Source organism: Diplotaxodon limnothrissa, linkage group LG19 (genome assembly GCF_057381915.1).
Source record: "Diplotaxodon limnothrissa isolate DT_005_m linkage group LG19, D_limnothrissa_male_GT1.1, whole genome shotgun sequence".
In the NCBI taxonomy this organism is placed as follows: Eukaryota; Metazoa; Chordata; class Actinopteri; order Cichliformes; family Cichlidae; genus Diplotaxodon; species Diplotaxodon limnothrissa.
The window spans coordinates 10,874,545-10,891,614 of record NC_140614.1 but is presented as its reverse complement, the minus strand read 5'-3'; the positions used below and the strand labels follow the sequence as shown (position 1 = coordinate 10,891,614).

The window sequence follows — 17,070 nt, the reverse complement described above, 5'->3', positions numbered from 1 at the left end:
ACTCTCCTCAGTGCCGCTCGGACATCATGCTCCGCGATGCTGGTCACCGGTCTCTCGCTGATGACGTCACTGTCCTCGGTAGTCAGGTGGTAGACAGCATTAGCCGATGCAGGATTTGAATCCCATCTTGTGTTAATGTTGCCAAGAACTCCTAATACCTGACAACTTCCCTCAATAAGTATGACGGATAGACATCGTAAATTGAAAACGCCAGAAATTAACATTGAAACAAATGACAAAGTCTCCTGAGAGACCAGCAAAAATTGCCATAGCTGACTGTGTTTCAAGTCATCAAGGCGGGAATTGGTTAAAGTTTTCAACCAGCAATAATCACGTCTCAGTAGAACTTCATAGACTATGAAATTGCCTCTGCACAAGAATGACCATTGAGTTTCAGCTTTTCAGGTGGGTATGAATCAACACTCGCATCACAGTGCTGTCAAATGTTGGGTGATGCAAGAACTGATTGGGTTTGATAATACCAGACACCTTCCCCTCAAAAAAAGCAACGGATAGAAATAGGAAATTGAAAACGCCAGAAATTAACATTGAAACCACTTACAAAGTCTCTTGAGAAACCAGCAAAAATTGCCATAGCTGACTGTGTTTCAAGTCATCAAGGCGGGAATTGGTTAAAGTTTTCAACCAGCAATAATCACGTCTCAGTAGAACTTCATAGACTATGAAATTGCCTCTGCACAAGAATGACCATTGAGTTTCAGCTTTTCAGGTGGGTATGAATCAACACTCACATCACAGTGCTGTCAAATGTTAAATGATGCAAGAACTGATTGGGTTTGATAATACCAGACACCTTCCCTCAACAAAAGCAACGGATAGAAATAGGAAATTGAAAACGCCAGAAATTAACATTGAAACAAATTACAAAGTCCCTTGAGAGACCAGCAAAAATTGCCATAGTTGACTGTTTCAAGTCATCAAGGCGGGAATTGGTTAAAGTTTTCAACCAGCAATAATCACGTCTCAGTAGAACTTCATAGACTATGAAATTGCCTCTGCACAAGAATAACCAGTGAGTTTCAGCTTTTCAGGTGGGTATGAATCAACACTCACATCACTGATGGTGCACTTTGAAATGTTGGGTGATGCAGGAACTAACTGGGTTTGAATTGGGGGATTGCTCACGTGATTGGTTGATCATTTGGAAATCCCGCCCATTTATTGGTTCAGTTAATTGTATGCATTGACCAAGAGCAAAGGGTCAATACTTTGCTTCACTCGAAGAAGGACTTTAATCCCATCTTGTGTTAATTTTGTCAAGATCTCCTAATACCTGACAACTTCCCTCAATAAGTATGACGGATAGACAACGTAAATTGAAAACGCCAGAAATTAACATTGAAACAAATGACAAAGTCTCCTGAGAGACCAGCAAAAATTGCCATAGCTGACTGTGTTTCAAGTCATCAAGGCGGGAATTGGTTAAAGTTTTCAACCAGCAATAATCACGTCTCAGTAGAACTTCATAGACTATGAAATTGCCTCTGCACAAGAATGACCATTGAGTTTCAGCTTTTCAGGTGGGTATGAATCAACACTCGCATCACAGTGCTGTCAAATGTTGGGTGATGCAAGAACTGATTGGGTTTGATAATACCAGACACCTTCCCCTCAAAAAAAGCAACAGATAGAAATAGGAAATTGAAAACGCCAGAAATTAACATTGAAACCACTTACAAAGTCTCTTGAGAAACCAGCAAAAATTGCCATAGCTGACTGTGTTTCAAGTCATCAAGGCGGGAATTGGTTAAAGTTTTCAACCAGCAATAATCACGTCTCAGTAGAACTTCATAGACTATGAAATTGCCTCTGCACAAGAATAACCAGTGAGTTTCAGCTTTTCAGGTGGGTATGAATCAACACTCACATCACTGATGGTGCACTTTCAAATGTTGGGTGATGCAGGAACTAACTGGGTTTGAATTGGGGGATTGCTCACGTGATTGGTTGATCATTTGGAAATCCCGCCCATTTATTGGTTCAGTTAATTGTATGCATTGACCAAGAGCAAAGGGTCAATACTTTGCTTCACTCGAAGAAGGACTTTAATCCCATCTTGTGTTAATTTTGTCAAGATCTCCTAATACCTGACAACTTCCCTCAATAAGTATGACGGATAGACATCGTAAATTGAAAACGCCAGAAATTAACATTGAAACAAATGACAAAGTCTCCTGAGAGACCAGCAAAAATTGCCATAGCTGACTGTGTTTCAAGTCATCAAGGCGGGAATTGGTTAAAGTTTTCAACCAGCAATAATCACGTCTCAGTAGAACTTCATAGACTATGAAATTGCCTCTGCACAAGAATGACCATTGAGTTTCAGCTTTTCAGGTGGGTATGAATCAACACTCGCATCACAGTGCTGTCAAATGTTGGGTGATGCAAGAACTGATTGGGTTTGATAATACCAGACACCTTCCCTCAACAAAAGCAACAGATAGAAATAGGAAATTGAAAACGCCAGAAATTAACATTGAAACAAATGACAAAGTCTCCTGAGAGACCAGCAAAAATTGCCATAGCTGACTGTGTTTCAAGTCATCAAGGCGGGAATTGGTTAAAGTTTTCAACCAGCAATAATCACGTCTCAGTAGAACTTCATAGACTATGAAATTGCCTCTGCACAAGAATGACCATTGAGTTTCAGCTTTTCAGGTGGGTATGAATCAACACTCGCATCACAGTGCTGTCAAATGTTGGGTGATGCAAGAACTGATTGGGTTTGATAATACCAGACACCTTCCCCTCAAAAAAAGCAACGGATAGAAATAGGAAATTGAAAACGCCAGAAATTAACATTGAAACAAATTACAAAGTCTCCTGAGAGACCAGCAAAAATTGCCATAGCTGACTGTTTCAAGTCATCAAGGCGAGTCAACAAGGCAAATCACAGTGCTGTCAAATGTTAAATGATGCAAGAACTGATTGGGTTTGATAATACCAGACACCTTCCCTCAACAAAAGCAACGGATAGAAATAGGAAATTGAAAACGCCAGAAATTAACATTGAAACAAATGACAAAGTCTCCTGAGAGACCAGCAAAAATTGCCATAGCTGACTGTGTTTCAAGTCAGCAAGGCGGGAATTGGTTAAAGTTTTCAATATTAGATTATTCTGTTATTATATGTTACCTTATATATGTAATCAAAGTAGTTGAATTAGAATACTGCTGTAGATCACATTATACCCTTTAATATAGAGTGTGTGAGCTGTATGTAGTTTAGTTCTCATTATACTTTTGAGTTAACAGAACATATTCACATATTAGTTCATTAGATAAATGTGCATCACTCTGTATCCTTGATCTGCTGGGAATGTGTTACACTGTTTTCTTGACATGCTTAATTGTTGAATCATGAAGAGAAGGTTGTAAGCAGGAGACTCTGTGTCTAAAGACAGGGGAGATAGATAGACCGCATTCCACACCCCCACCTTACAGAAAGCAGAGAAACAACTGCCGAGGTCATAACTTAGGCGCTGTAACAGAGAAAAAATGTGATGTTTTGGCTTTTACGACTAGCTGGGGGCCACTAGAGACTATAAAAAGCTGAGCAACCCGTCACCATTTTGAGACATGTGCCTGACCCTCTGGTAGCATCTCTCCCGTCCGGACGTTGTAATGCTCTGACTGTTGAATTGTATGGAAATAAATGATTGTTGATTGAGCATTGATACACCGAGTATTGTCCTTCCTTCAGCTCAAAGATTCAAAGAATTGGGAGATTTCAACAACTTGGTGCCGTGTGACCCGGATCTTTGGTGTGCTGAGGAGGTGCAGATTTGACCTTTGGTGAGATCGTGAGGCGAGGTGAACAGAGGACCGGTCCAAAAATAAAAAGGTAAGCACAGCCTGTTGTATTATAAATACCAAATGTGCATATTGGGCTTTCCAAATTAATCTGTTCGCTGAGTCACATGTATTTTCACAGTAAATTGGTCGGTGTCTGGTTTTTGGCGCAAGATACTAACAACATAAGTTGAGGCTGAATTCCAGTGTGTTAAATAAACTGCTTCTACCGAGATACTAATAACATACTACGTTGGTCTAGTTGCAGTAAACTGCTTCTACCGAGATACTAATAACATACTACGTTGGACTAGTTGCAGTAATCTGCTTCTACCGAGATACTAATAACATACTACGTTGGACTAGTTGCAGCCACTTTACCTTCCACATTTAATTTTGTCTAATACTGGCTTCTGTAGCAATAATACATTAGAATTTATTCTGAAGACGCGGCCATTAGTCCAGTACATTGAAGTCGAGGTTTGTTTATTTTGTTTATGGTGTCAGTGACGTCCTGGCTTTTGCCGGCTATGAAATAGAAGTTGATTTAAGGAAAAGCAGATGCTGGCTTCACGGTGCAGTTGGACGCTGGCAACGCGAGAGCGAAACACGTCCGTAGGTTTGGTTTATGATACGGCGTGTTCCGGTGGTGCGGCCGTGAAGTGCAGTAGTGGTTGGTGCTAGTTTTAGTACATTGGATAGAGGTTTTGACGGTGGTTTGTGGCGTCAGTCGAGTATAAAGGGCTGCGGTCATAATACAAAGTAAAATTTAAGTACATAGCAACACCTGGTTTATGATGTCAGGTATAACTTCGGGGATGCAAGCATCACTTTTATGATGCGACTTTGCCCCGTGGTGGCGGTCATAAGCGCAGAGAAAGGGGTATTTTGGTCTATGGTGCAGTGTGCTTTAAGAAGATCTAATAGTTGAGCTCAGAGGTTTCTGTGTAAAATTCCCGCTGAGGAAAAGTGTTGTGTGTGAGTGTGAAAGCGCGCTCTGGGTGAGAGAGTGTGTGTGAAGCTGCGAGGCGCGCTCTGGGTGCTGTCTTGTGGGTAAAGCGCGCACTGAGTGAGAGTGTGAGTGAGGCGCGCTCTGAGTGTGTTTTTTGTGTGGAGTGTGAAGCGTGAACACAGTGACAGTGACGGTTGATGTGTTTGATTAGGAGGACATTAGAGCAAATACACATTTTAGGATCAAAGGTTGATGCCTAGTGTACCTGTGGAACATTTGCCCTAGGAGTGGCGACCCTCCTGTCCGTGGACGCGTGGCCAGGACCGGCGTCGTCCGGGTGCCGAGGTGGTGACTTGGGGAGGTGAGGGCCCCCGCATAGCTACGGAAATAACACTGGAACGGCCGTGTAATCACGGGTTCACATTTATTCCGGACTAGAACAAGACACATTTTGCGAACAAACGTTGAGTCTAGATTAGTAAAGAAATAAAAAGGTTGAATTCCTCGTTTCAGTGGTTGAAATTGTTGTGTGCCTGTCCCCTGACGAGTGTGAAATTAAAATAAAGAGGGAATTTGGAGCCACATAGAGATAGACGGGCATAATTGGGTGTATTACTCTGTGGTGTAATAAAAATAAAAAGGAGAGATAGTAGGAGGTGTGCAGTGGAGAATTATGGAGGAGTAGAGAGAGGAATGTGTTGGGAGACTGGCGTACAGTTTACGCTGTCAAGGTAGGCGGGTTGCCTGCTTATCTGTTTAACATGTGATGAAAATGAAATTAAAATAAATCTCTTAGTGTGTTAATACAGGAAGCTGCGGACCTGGACCAACTGCCCCCACAAGCACAGCGGCCGAAGCAAAATTATAGGTAATGGGAACCACACCCAGCACGAATCAGCAGCTGTGAAAAAGACAGCAGCGAGGAGAGAATTAGAGGAGAAATTAAGAGAAGTTTTAACACATAAAATTGGGGCCAACGGACTTGTGGAGGTTGGGAAGGCGTCCGGAGCATCACAACAAAAAGGTGAAACAAAAACACACACAAGCAGAGAAATCTGAGAGAAAGGCTCCTTTTAAGGTAACGCCTAGTTTGAGAAAAGATAAAATTAACCTGCTTTTATACAAATGCACATACACGCAATGAAGAAACAGCTTACACTCATGAACATGTGAAGATTTTCCAGCAAGGTTAAAGAAAAATTAACATACTTAAATGATGAAGTCTATACATTACTGACAAAGAAACCCTCTGGGTTGCAGGACAACAATTTAACTAAAAAAAAAAAAAAAGGAACACTGGTCTAACCAACCAGGCAAGACACAACAAATTTAGTGGTTAAAAGATTCAAATTGTGACATGTTTTCTGTTGATTGATTAATAAAAGTGATTACTGAATGAAAGAAAGTTCCTTTTTTGGGCTTTTAAACATGATCTTAAGAATTTTAACATATACCGGTGTTGTCCTGTCAACTTGGTGGGTTAGGAGTTGATTATATCAGGAGACAAAAAACAAAAAAAAGGGGGAGAGAAGGCTGACACAGGGCCTGGCCCCATTGCCTCCCCTCTGAATAACACAGCCAACACAACAACATTTTCCTGTTCGTTTGTTTTTGTTTTTTGTTTGTTTTTGTTTTGTTTTGTTTTTGTTTTTTCTATACATATTTAATTACAGGCTGCTTTGCCGGCCCTGAAAGCCGAGGCTGACTGGACTCCTGCTCTCCCCCATACGTGACACTGACCAAATGCTGCAACAGCTGGACCCACAACAACGACCTGAGAATGTCAACAGACCTGCAGGAATGTGATCTCATGCAGCCGAGACAGAGAGCACTAAACCTAAGGCCCGTTTCACTACACGGGGGAAAATTCCCAGACTGCGTCAGCTGACAGAGCTCAGCTGTGACGAGACGCCCGCCAAGCCCGAATGAAAAGTAAGGCCGAGCGAAAGAATGCTGACCTTGATAACTTTGCATTCACACTGTGCAGGACAGTGATGGACCAACACGGATGATCGGGTGGCGAAAAAGGGCGTGACCGAGACAAGAGGAGTAACTGAGGACAGAAGGCACCTCAGAATGGACAAAAACACAGAAGAAGATGCAGGTTTCACCTGCGGTGAACATCGACACTGGAGAAAGGACTGCCCCAATTGGGGTCAGAACCAGGACGGACTGAATTTTGAGCAGCAGCAGCAGCAATGGTCGCAAACAAACTGAAAAAGGAGGGGGGCAGGACCCCAGGGCATGCTTCAGGCCGTGGTTTACCCAGAACACCAGAACAGGAAAGTGATGAACACAAACACCCACACAAACACACACATCTACATGCACTGACTCAGAATGAAGAGAAACAAACACACACACACACACACACACACACACACACGTCTCCAAACACACAGATTCAGAATGAAGTGAAATACACACATGAACACGTGCACTCGTTGAGTGAGTGAGAAATGACACACACACACATATACACACACACACACACACACACATATACACACACACACACATACACACACACACATTGGAATGCTGATTCACTGAGAAGTGATCCACATACACACACACACACACACGCTGATGCAATGAAGAATGCTTTGCTTATGCTGATATGCAAAATGCTGCACACAAACATCCCAATGCATAATTTTTATGAGGAGCCATTGATTACTTAGAATGTGTTATATGTCACCTAGAAGGCATTTATGTAGATTTTAGGAATAAGCTCTAAAACGGTTTGGTTATGAAAACAATGTCTGTGCGTGATGTCTGTTTATGGCTCAAGGCCTTGACTGAATTCTTTGCTGTGCTTCACACAGCCCTGATGAGGAACAGTGGCACAGAGTGAAAATGATGAATTAATAGTGTAAGTTTTAGGTCGGAGTACGGCATTTTCTGTGATTGAGTTTTAATTCAAGGAGGAACAAAAGGTGTTACGGCACCTGAGGTTCTCATTCCCACACAATATTGTCCCGGCAGGAAGCAAAATGTTCCTGTGAATTTCTGGTTGATTGTTTGGTTTTGTTTAGCGCTAGCTTGATTTTATCAGTGAGCTTTGGCTTGTGTTCTTTCTCGTAAGCGAGAGAGGGATAGTTTTATGCTTGGACATGTCTGCAACGGGCCCTAATTTGTGTTATTTTAGTAGTATTTTGTTGGTTATGTCTGTTTTCGTTTTTGTTACAGTGCACTGGAGAAAAAACATCTGAGAGGTGTGATCCACCGGTGGTGATATGTTGATATTTTGTGAGTTTATGATTTAACAATCAGCTCTTTAAACCAGGCCTGAAAGATTGAAATTTAAAGCGCTATGAAATATTCTTACAAAAACAGTTGCAAAGTGTGCTTCTCCATGATTGTAATTGGCTTGGGAGAAATTCACTTATAGGGAACACTGAGAAGTTCTGAGTCTAAAAGGATTGCACCGAGTCAATCCGGCCCAAAAAACAACAAGGAATTGTTTTCCTTTAAAATGATGACGTCATCTTGCTGGTGATGGATGCTCGAATAGGTTGCGCGTGAGACTCCATTATCAGCAACATCTGGTATGAATGTGTATGGAGGTATGCATGTGAATGGACTGTGATGGACTGACGACTAAAAGCTTTGACTGACTTGATACTGAGACAATGACTGCACCCACTTTAGGATTAGTAAATGCCAATAAACAATTCACCCAGCCGACAAGAGAAGGGTGGATGCTTCGCTTTGTTTTGTTTTGTTTTTTCAGGAGCAGGGCCCTGTTTCAGGAAGCCGGTTTGGAAAACTCAGAGTGAAAAACGACACTCACGGTTGAGTAACCCCGAACTGTCCAACTCGGAATATTCGGTTTCAGAAAGGCTGATAACAATTAGTTCAGTCAACGCGGAGTTGCTTTAACCCCAAGTGAAGCGCGCGGACGAGGATACATAAAGCCCTGATAAGCGGAGCACAGATTAAGCGAGTCACCATGGAGACGGAGGGAAAGAAGGCGCGGTCAATGTATTTCACAGCGCTTGAGGCCGAAATTCTGATGGCAGCATATGCCGATAACATGCAAATTCCGCGGAAAAAAGTAACACAGCCACAGCTGCAAAAGAAAGGGAGCATGCATGGCAAAACATAGCCGACAGAGTCAATGCGTGAGTGTTAATATAAACATTGATCGAGGGATTTCCACCCATTTAACACGTTATTTTATCATATGTTATTTTATTTGTTATTTCATACATTTTATTTTGTGATGTGATGTGAGCGCAGGTGCAACCCAACAGGCCCCAAACGTGCCTGGCAGCAAGTAAAAATGAAATATAAAAATATAGTCCAAACAGGTAAGGTGTAATTGTATTATGAGCCATAGTGCTTGGTCTGTTTGTCCGATGTAAATCAATTGCAGTTAGAGGCTACATTAATTTTCTTTCTGTAAGCACTTATTGAAATTATCTGAGCACATTACAAGTACATATTTGCTTACTCTGTATGCTCAAATGTGGCCCGTTATAGCCAACAGAAAAAAAGCGGAGGCCCGAAAAACAGGTGGGGGTCCTCCACCACCACCACTCACAGAGGCTGAGCAGTTGGCCCTCAGCCAAAACAGTGGGCGCCCTGTGGCCGAAGGCATCTCTGCGGGGACATCCTCTGAGTCAATAACCCCGCAAGACACAAGTGCCTACATAAGAGGTAAATTCAAAATAATACATGATGTGCATACATCCTTTCTTCACAGTCACCTTTGCAGTGCTACTCATTCATTTGATAAACTCTTTACCATAATGGATTATTTTGTAGTGAAGTTATTTTCCTACTGATTTTGCCTTCCCTCAGTCTTGGTTGTCTTTGAGAGCATAATGACAATGAAGTGTAAGGTGCTTGGTATGTTTGTTAATTGCCATTTGGTCCCTTGTAAGTTATAAGTGACCTGTATAAACCTCATATTCTATCAGTTGATGGTGATGGTGTACTGCATCTGGTGCAGCCTCCTGTTGAGCCAGACCAACATGCAGTTGTGAGTAATACTCCACAGATTATATGAGTTTACAGTAGAACAGCAATGTTGTTTATTTCTTTACTACAGGAAAATAATGAAGAAACATTGACAGCTGTTACAGAGGAGGAAGCAACAGAGACACTTTATGAGGTTTACATCTTTTAATACTTTGTGTACAGGAAACACAGGCGACCAATAAAGCCAGTTGAACAAAAAATCTGTTTATTCTTCTTTCAACATGTTGAGGTGATGGGTCAAAAGAAATGATTGTGACATATGGTGTCTCTGACTGCGCTTCCATCTTGTATGTCCGTGGGAGGGTCAGGATGTTCATGGTTTGGATCACTGCTGATGTCTGGTTCAGAAGGACAGTGTTCTCCTCTAATTGTGGCAATGTTGTGAAGAATCACACATGCCACAATAATGTCACATGCCCTTTCTGGGGTGACCCTGAGTCTTTGCAGGCACTGGAACCGGGCCTTAAGCATTCCGATAGTCATTTCAATTCTGGCTCTTGTCCTGCAATTAGCCAGATTATATCGCTGCTGTGGGCCCGGGTCAGGGTAAGGGGTAAGCAAATAGGGTAAACATGGATACCCCATATCACCAAGCAAGTAGCCAGTGAACTCTCCTAAGACAGAAGGGTACACTTCAGTTCAAATGTCCCTGAAGCAATTGGTCTTTATATATTTTAAAGTATTCTCAACTCACCATGTCCAAATTTTGTGCTCAGTGTACATTCACGGAATATTTGTGAGTCATGGACAGAGCCTGGCCACTTGGCTTCCACATTTGTGATAATGTTGGCAGCATCACATATGATCTTCACAGTGCAGAGAACACAAATTAGCATCCATTACTATGATGAAATAATTTGTTAGTTTGAAATGCTACAGGGAACTATGTACCTGTACATTAATGCTGTGGAAAGACTTCCTGTTCACATAGTCTCCTTCATTTACTGAAGGAGCAATGATTGGAATGTGAGTGCCATCTATACAGCCAATCACGCCTGGGAACCGTGAGAATAAATGTGAAATTTAAGTAGTAGTTCAAGTATCACCACATCATACATTAAGTTTCGGTCATCCTGATACCTGCAATTTTGTGGCATCCCTCTTTGATAAATCTTGTGGGTCTGTGACCGGGGAACACCACAGACGAGTACAGGAGACGTTTCAGTGCAACTGTAACATTCCTGACTGCCCGACAGACGGTAGCCTTGGAAACGTGCTCAGCGTCACCAATATTATACAGAAAGCTCCCGTTTGCAAGAAACCGAAGTGCAATACAAATAATATGCAATGAACTGAGAGCATGTCCGCGATGTGTCACATGCGTAATATATGGCCTGAGGATGTTATCCAAATAAATTATAGATTGTGCTGAGAAACGGTAACGTTCGCACAGAAAATCATCAGGAAATGATAAAATGTCCAAACGCGCTCTAATCACTCTCTCCCGGCGGAGAGCTCTGCGGAGAATTTGGGCTTCACGATCTACTGGCTCTTCAAGGAAGTGGCACGCCATGTCCGACACTTCCTACTGTCAGGTTTCCGACAAAGGGGCGGAGACAGTCAGGGTTAGTTGTAGTAAACCTGCTAGGGGGCAGGTTAGCTTCACGGAGTGTGTCGTCATAGTGACTCACTCAGGCTGCAGCTGAACTCGCTTTGTGAAACCGAAAACCCAGAGTTTTCGTTAACTCAGGGTATACTTACTCAGTTTTTCCACTAAACCGGCTTCCTGAAACAGGGCCCAGGAGGATAAGAGAGACTGGAGGAGGAGACTCTAGCTTCACATAAGTATGAACTGCAGACTTAACACTGTGGTTGCTGATTTTGAGTTACCGATGTTTGCATTAAGAAAACTGTGCTATATTAGCTGTGTTTTGAGTAAGGTATCATGTTATATTATTGGGAATGCCAAATGCTACAGTGGAGAAGACTTTTGATGCCACTCATGACTGGAACATGTTATTATTAACCATAGCAGGCCACTGTAAAAAGTCAATTAAATTTTATAGAGGAAAATCGCCAAAATTGAACAATACCTATGAATGACTGGCCACATTCAGAATAGAGATATGCAATAATAAACATTGGTCCACGTGATTTAGGTTCTCACTTGAAATAGTAAGTTATTAAATGTAGAATATAATCGACAGGGACATTTGATAGGATGTGGTACTGCAAAAGAACAAGAGCAAAGTAAATAAAGAAAATATTGTGTTTAGTTTGGATAAATTAAAATTAAAATGTACCATTACACTCAGAGGATCAATATGAAATAAAACATATGCAAAATTTGTAGGAAGTACATGACTGATAACTGTTCTGTCCTGAGCGTTTGTTTCTAGAGCACCCACTTGACCACACCAACAGTTTCTCGCCACCGAGGAGGGGTACTTGCAAAAAGAATAAAATAAAAATCTGAGTTTAACAAAACATTTTAAATGTAAATATCAAGATTACCTTTCTTTTTCCATGAAATGTGCTTGTGGGCACGCCAGCCATTTTGAAAAGGTGGGCAAAACAATTGGCAAGGCCACACCCCCACACATGTGATATAATTTTAAAGGTACTGTTGCCCTCTCTAAGAAACATCAGGAATTAGAGGAGTGGCAAGTAGAGTATGCGAGCTACAAGCAAAAACTAAAATGTGTACTACAGTGTGCAAAAATGAAATACTGGGTCATCAGGGGGACATGAGGGACATTTATAAAACTAAAAGTCCCACTAACCTTAAAGTGCACTTGAAAAGCTCACACAAGAAGGTTAACCTAGCTTACCTAGAAGACCTCATCAGGGGGAGCACACTCCCCCTCCTTGAAGAGCTCACCCACTCAACCCGCATCCCCAGAAAACAGCTAACCCCAGATAAGGCAGCGTGATGTATCCCGAGACAACAGGACTGGGACATCTAAATAAAGGTGTGAAACAATCGCCTTCAAAAGATTATCAATTCACTTGAACCAAAATTAGGACCACTCGGTGCGGCAAGAGTTAATAGTTATTAGTCTCAACACCCAAGGATAACCAGAAGAGCATGACTGATATGATGGAACTGGGATTTTGTTACACTTAATTTTTGCAAAACACAAACAAAACTAAATTGAAACTAAGGATTTTCAGAAAATAAAAACTAAACTAAACTAGCAAACAATTGGTAAAAACTGATTAAAACTGATGAAAATTGCAAAACTATTACAACCCTGGTCCAGACTAAGATGGTGTTGGACATCTTCAGGGCAGAAAAGGGTTGGTGTGACCAAGGTGTGGTTTGGCTTGTTGTATGTACATTTCAAAATGTTACAGCTCTGGATGGACCAGTTACCAGGGCATGGAAGGATGACAGACTTTATTACATGAGGAGAAGGGACATTTTCGGGATCGAAGATCCTCAGGGATGACAAGGCTGGAGCAACGGTACTCGAGAGAAGAATTTCTGATACTTTCTGAGATATGATGTCACCAACCTTCTCTTTTAATTGTCTAGCTCCAATGAATTGACACATGGGAGTGTGTCAAAAAGGGGGAAGTTGAGTCCGAACATCAAACAATGGTTTTATGAACATCTTATGACGTTATTTCTGTGTTTAATAATTTAGCTATGGTAAAACTTAAGCTTATAATGTGTTAGACTTAGAAAGGGTTCACTAATTTTTGATTTCTTTTACACACACATAGATTATGATTAGAATAGGTCCTGAACATAATATTTTAAACCAAATTTGAATCATTAGAACAACAATGGATAACAATATTAGATTATCAAGGCTAGGGAGAGAGGTGTTTTGGTTTTCTGTCTCTTGCAGAGAAAGGAAGAGACACCAGACGGGGACACGGAGATGTGAGGACCCTTCACAGCAGGGACAGATGTAGGGACTGCCGAGACAGCAACTGGGGTCAAGTGTCATGACGTTTGGGCTCCTGGAGAAGATGGATCCCACAAACACAGCAATAACCATGAAGGGGTTGGCGAAAACCAGGAACACCAGACCAACGAGGTTCGAGAGGCTCTTGGCAAAAAGGGGGACACGCCGGTGAACCCAAAACACACAGATCCTTGTTTGAAATCGGGGCAGAATAATCCCCAGAACTGTGCAATGACTAAAGGGTGGTCTAACCCCGGAGGTCGAAGAAAGAAGCTGAGAATCACCCAACTGGAAGACACTGGTAGCTGCAGCAATAAAAATAAAGGTTAAAAGCTCCTTAGACAGAGGTTCTAGTCTAAGTACATTTGAAAGGTATAAGGTGGCATTAAAATGGGAGTGGAAAACTGGAGCACCAAAATAAAGCTGTGGGAGAATTGGGGAGTGATGGGAGAGTCATCTGTAACTGCTGTTATGGTTGTAAATCTAACTTTGCTTGCATCTGAACTGCGTGAACACAGAGGTCATCCCACATATGGTCCACCCGTTAAAGGGGGACAGAGGGCCTCAGGATCAAGAAAACCTGGACCTTGCGACCCTGGAGTGCATGTTGTAAGTGATCTCTTTCAGAGATCAAAAGGGGGAATTATTAGATTATTCTGTTATTATATGTTACCTTATATATGTAATCAAAGTAGTTGAATTAGAATACTGCTGTAGATCACATTATACCCTTTAATATAGAGTGTGTGAGCTGTATGTAGTTTAGTTCTCATTATACTTTTGAGTTAACAGAACATATTCACATATTAGTTCATTAGATAAATGTGCATCACTCTGTATCCTTGATCTGCTGGGAATGTGTTACACTGTTTTCTTGACATGCTTAATTGTTGAATCATGAAGAGAAGGTTGTAAGCAGGAGACTCTGTGTCTAAAGACAGGGGAGATAGATAGACCACATTCCACACCCCCACCTTACAGAAAGCAGAGAAACAACTGCCGAGGTCATAACTTAGGCGCTGTAACAGAGAAAAAATGTGATGTTTTGGCTTTTACGACTAGCTGGGGGCCACTAGAGACTATAAAAAGCTGAGCAACCCGTCACCATTTTGAGACATGTGCCTGACCCTCTGGTAGCATCTCTCCCGTCCGGACGTTGTAATGCTCTGACTGTTGAATTGTATGGAAATAACTGATTGTTGATTGAGCATTGATACACCGAGTATTGTCCTTCCTTCAGCCCAAAGATTCAAAGAATTGGGAGATTTCAACATCAACCAGCAATAATCACGTCTCAGTAGAACTTCATAGACTATGAAATTGCCTCTGCACAAGAATGACCAATGAGTTTCAGCTTTTCAGGTGGGTATGAATCAACACTCGCATCACAGTGCTGTCAAATGTTGGGTGATGCAAGAACTGATTGGGTTTGATAATACCAGACACCTTCCCTCAACAAAAGCAACGGATAGAAACAGGAAATTGAAAACGCCAGAAATTAACATTGAAACAAATTACAAAGTCTCCTGAGAGACCAGCAAAAATTGCCATAGCTGATTGTGTTTCAAGTCATCAAGGCGGGAATTGGTTAAAGTTTTCAACCAGCAATAATCACGTCTCAGTAGAACTTCATAGACTATGAAATTGCCTCTGCACAAGAATAACCAGTGAGTTTCAGCTTTTCAGGTGGGTATGAATCAACACTCACATCACTGATGGTGCACTTTGAAATGTTGGGTGATGCAGGAACTAACTGGGTTTGAATTGGGGGATTGCTCACGTGATTGGTTGATCATTTGGAAATCCCGCCCATTTATTGGTTCAGTTAATTGTATGCATTGACCAAGAGCAAAGGGTCAATACTTTGCTTCACTCGAAGAAGGACTTTAATCCCATCTTGTGTTAATTTTGTCAAGATCTCCTAATACCTGACAACTTCCCTCAATAAGGATGACGGATAGACATCGTAAATTGAAAACGCCAGAAATTAACATTGAAACAAATGACAAAGTCTCCTGAGAGACCAGCAAAAATTGCCATAGCTGACTGTGTTTCAAGTCATCAAGGCGGGAATTGGTTAAAGTTTTCAACCAGCAATAATCACGTCTCAGTAGAACTTCATAGACTATGAAATTGCCTCTGCACAAGAATGACCATTGAGTTTCAGCTTTTCAGGTGGGTATGAATCAACACTCGCATCACAGTGCTGTCAAATGTTGGGTGATGCAAGAACTGATTGGATTTGATAATACCAGACACCTTCCCCTCAACAAAAGCAACGGATAGAAATAGGAAATTGAAAACGCCAGAAATTAACATTGAAACAAATTACAAAGTCTCCTGAGAGACCAGCAAAAATTGCCATAGCTGACTGTGTTTCAAGTCATCAAGGCGGGAATTGGTTAAAGTTTTCAACCAGCAATAATCACGTCTCAGTAGAACTTCATAGACTATGAAATTGCCTCTGCACAAGAATGACCAATGAGTTTCAGCTTTTCAGGTGGGTATGAATCAACACTCGCATCACAGTGCTGTCAAATGTTGGGTGATGCAAGAACTGATTGGGTTTGATAATACCAGACACCTTCCCTCAACAAAAGCAACGGATAGAAACAGGAAATTGAAAACGCCAGAAATTAACATTGAAACAAATTACAAAGTCTCCTGAGAGACCAGCAAAAATTGCCATAGCTGATTGTGTTTCAAGTCATCAAGGCGGGAATTGGTTAAAGTTTTCAACCAGCAATAATCACGTCTCAGTAGAACTTCATAGACTATGAAATTGCCTCTGCACAAGAATAACCAGTGAGTTTCAGCTTTTCAGGTGGGTATGAATCAACACTCACATCACTGATGGTGCACTTTGAAATGTTGGGTGATGCAGGAACTAACTGGGTTTGAATTGGGGGATTGCTCACGTGATTGGTTGATCATTTGGAAATCCCGCCCATTTATTGGTTCAGTTAATTGTATGCATTGACCAAGAGCAAAGGGTCAATACTTTGCTTCACTCGAAGAAGGACTTTAATCCCATCTTGTGTTAATTTTGTCAAGATCTCCTAATACCTGACAACTTCCCTCAATAAGGATGACGGATAGACATCGTAAATTGAAAACGCCAGAAATTAACATTGAAACAAATGACAAAGTCTCCTGAGAGACCAGCAAAAATTGCCATAGCTGACTGTGTTTCAAGTCATCAAGGCGGGAATTGGTTAAAGTTTTCAACCAGCAATAATCACGTCTCAGTAGAACTTCATAGACTATGAAATTGCCTCTGCACAAGAATGACCATTGAGTTTCAGCTTTTCAGGTGGGTATGAATCAACACTCGCATCACAGTGCTGTCAAATGTTGGGTGATGCAAGAACTGATTGGATTTGATAATACCAGACACCTTCCCCTCAACAAAAGCAACGGATAGAAATAGGAAATTGAAAACGCCAGAAATTAACATTGA

General features: G+C 41.5%; 12 non-coding genes and 1 pseudogene across 12 annotated transcripts; all 13 read right to left on the bottom strand.

Moving 5' to 3' along the window:
* Positions 1-241: 241 nt before the first annotated feature.
* On the bottom strand, positions 242-381 carry LOC146611790 (U4 spliceosomal RNA). Its single transcript, XR_014904974.1, has one exon. It is a non-coding gene; the product is annotated as a U4 spliceosomal RNA (small nuclear RNA).
* Positions 382-566: 185 nt separating this feature from the next.
* LOC146611789 (U4 spliceosomal RNA) lies at positions 567-706 on the bottom strand. The gene has a single exon (XR_014904978.1). It is a non-coding gene; the product is annotated as a U4 spliceosomal RNA (small nuclear RNA).
* A 184-nt stretch (positions 707-890) lies between these two features.
* LOC146611788 (U4 spliceosomal RNA) lies at positions 891-1,028 on the bottom strand. The gene has a single exon (XR_014904957.1). It is a non-coding gene; the product is annotated as a U4 spliceosomal RNA (small nuclear RNA).
* A 349-nt stretch (positions 1,029-1,377) lies between these two features.
* On the bottom strand, positions 1,378-1,517 carry LOC146611787 (U4 spliceosomal RNA). Its single transcript, XR_014904973.1, has one exon. It is a non-coding gene; the product is annotated as a U4 spliceosomal RNA (small nuclear RNA).
* A 185-nt stretch (positions 1,518-1,702) lies between these two features.
* LOC146611786 (U4 spliceosomal RNA) lies at positions 1,703-1,842 on the bottom strand. Its single transcript, XR_014904976.1, has one exon. It is a non-coding gene; the product is annotated as a U4 spliceosomal RNA (small nuclear RNA).
* Positions 1,843-2,191: 349 nt separating this feature from the next.
* LOC146611785 (U4 spliceosomal RNA) lies at positions 2,192-2,331 on the bottom strand. The gene has a single exon (XR_014904972.1). It is a non-coding gene; the product is annotated as a U4 spliceosomal RNA (small nuclear RNA).
* A 184-nt stretch (positions 2,332-2,515) lies between these two features.
* LOC146611784 (U4 spliceosomal RNA) lies at positions 2,516-2,655 on the bottom strand. The gene has a single exon (XR_014904971.1). It is a non-coding gene; the product is annotated as a U4 spliceosomal RNA (small nuclear RNA).
* Positions 2,656-14,840: 12,185 nt separating this feature from the next.
* Positions 14,841-14,948, bottom strand: LOC146611783 (U4 spliceosomal RNA; annotated as a pseudogene).
* A 184-nt stretch (positions 14,949-15,132) lies between these two features.
* LOC146611782 (U4 spliceosomal RNA) lies at positions 15,133-15,272 on the bottom strand. The gene has a single exon (XR_014904980.1). It is a non-coding gene; the product is annotated as a U4 spliceosomal RNA (small nuclear RNA).
* A 349-nt stretch (positions 15,273-15,621) lies between these two features.
* Positions 15,622-15,761, bottom strand: LOC146611781 (U4 spliceosomal RNA). Its single transcript, XR_014904970.1, has one exon. It is a non-coding gene; the product is annotated as a U4 spliceosomal RNA (small nuclear RNA).
* A 185-nt stretch (positions 15,762-15,946) lies between these two features.
* On the bottom strand, positions 15,947-16,086 carry LOC146611780 (U4 spliceosomal RNA). The gene has a single exon (XR_014904969.1). It is a non-coding gene; the product is annotated as a U4 spliceosomal RNA (small nuclear RNA).
* Positions 16,087-16,270: 184 nt separating this feature from the next.
* Positions 16,271-16,410, bottom strand: LOC146611779 (U4 spliceosomal RNA). Its single transcript, XR_014904979.1, has one exon. It is a non-coding gene; the product is annotated as a U4 spliceosomal RNA (small nuclear RNA).
* Positions 16,411-16,759: 349 nt separating this feature from the next.
* Positions 16,760-16,899, bottom strand: LOC146611778 (U4 spliceosomal RNA). The gene has a single exon (XR_014904968.1). It is a non-coding gene; the product is annotated as a U4 spliceosomal RNA (small nuclear RNA).
* Between the last annotated feature and the right edge of the window lie 171 nt (positions 16,900-17,070).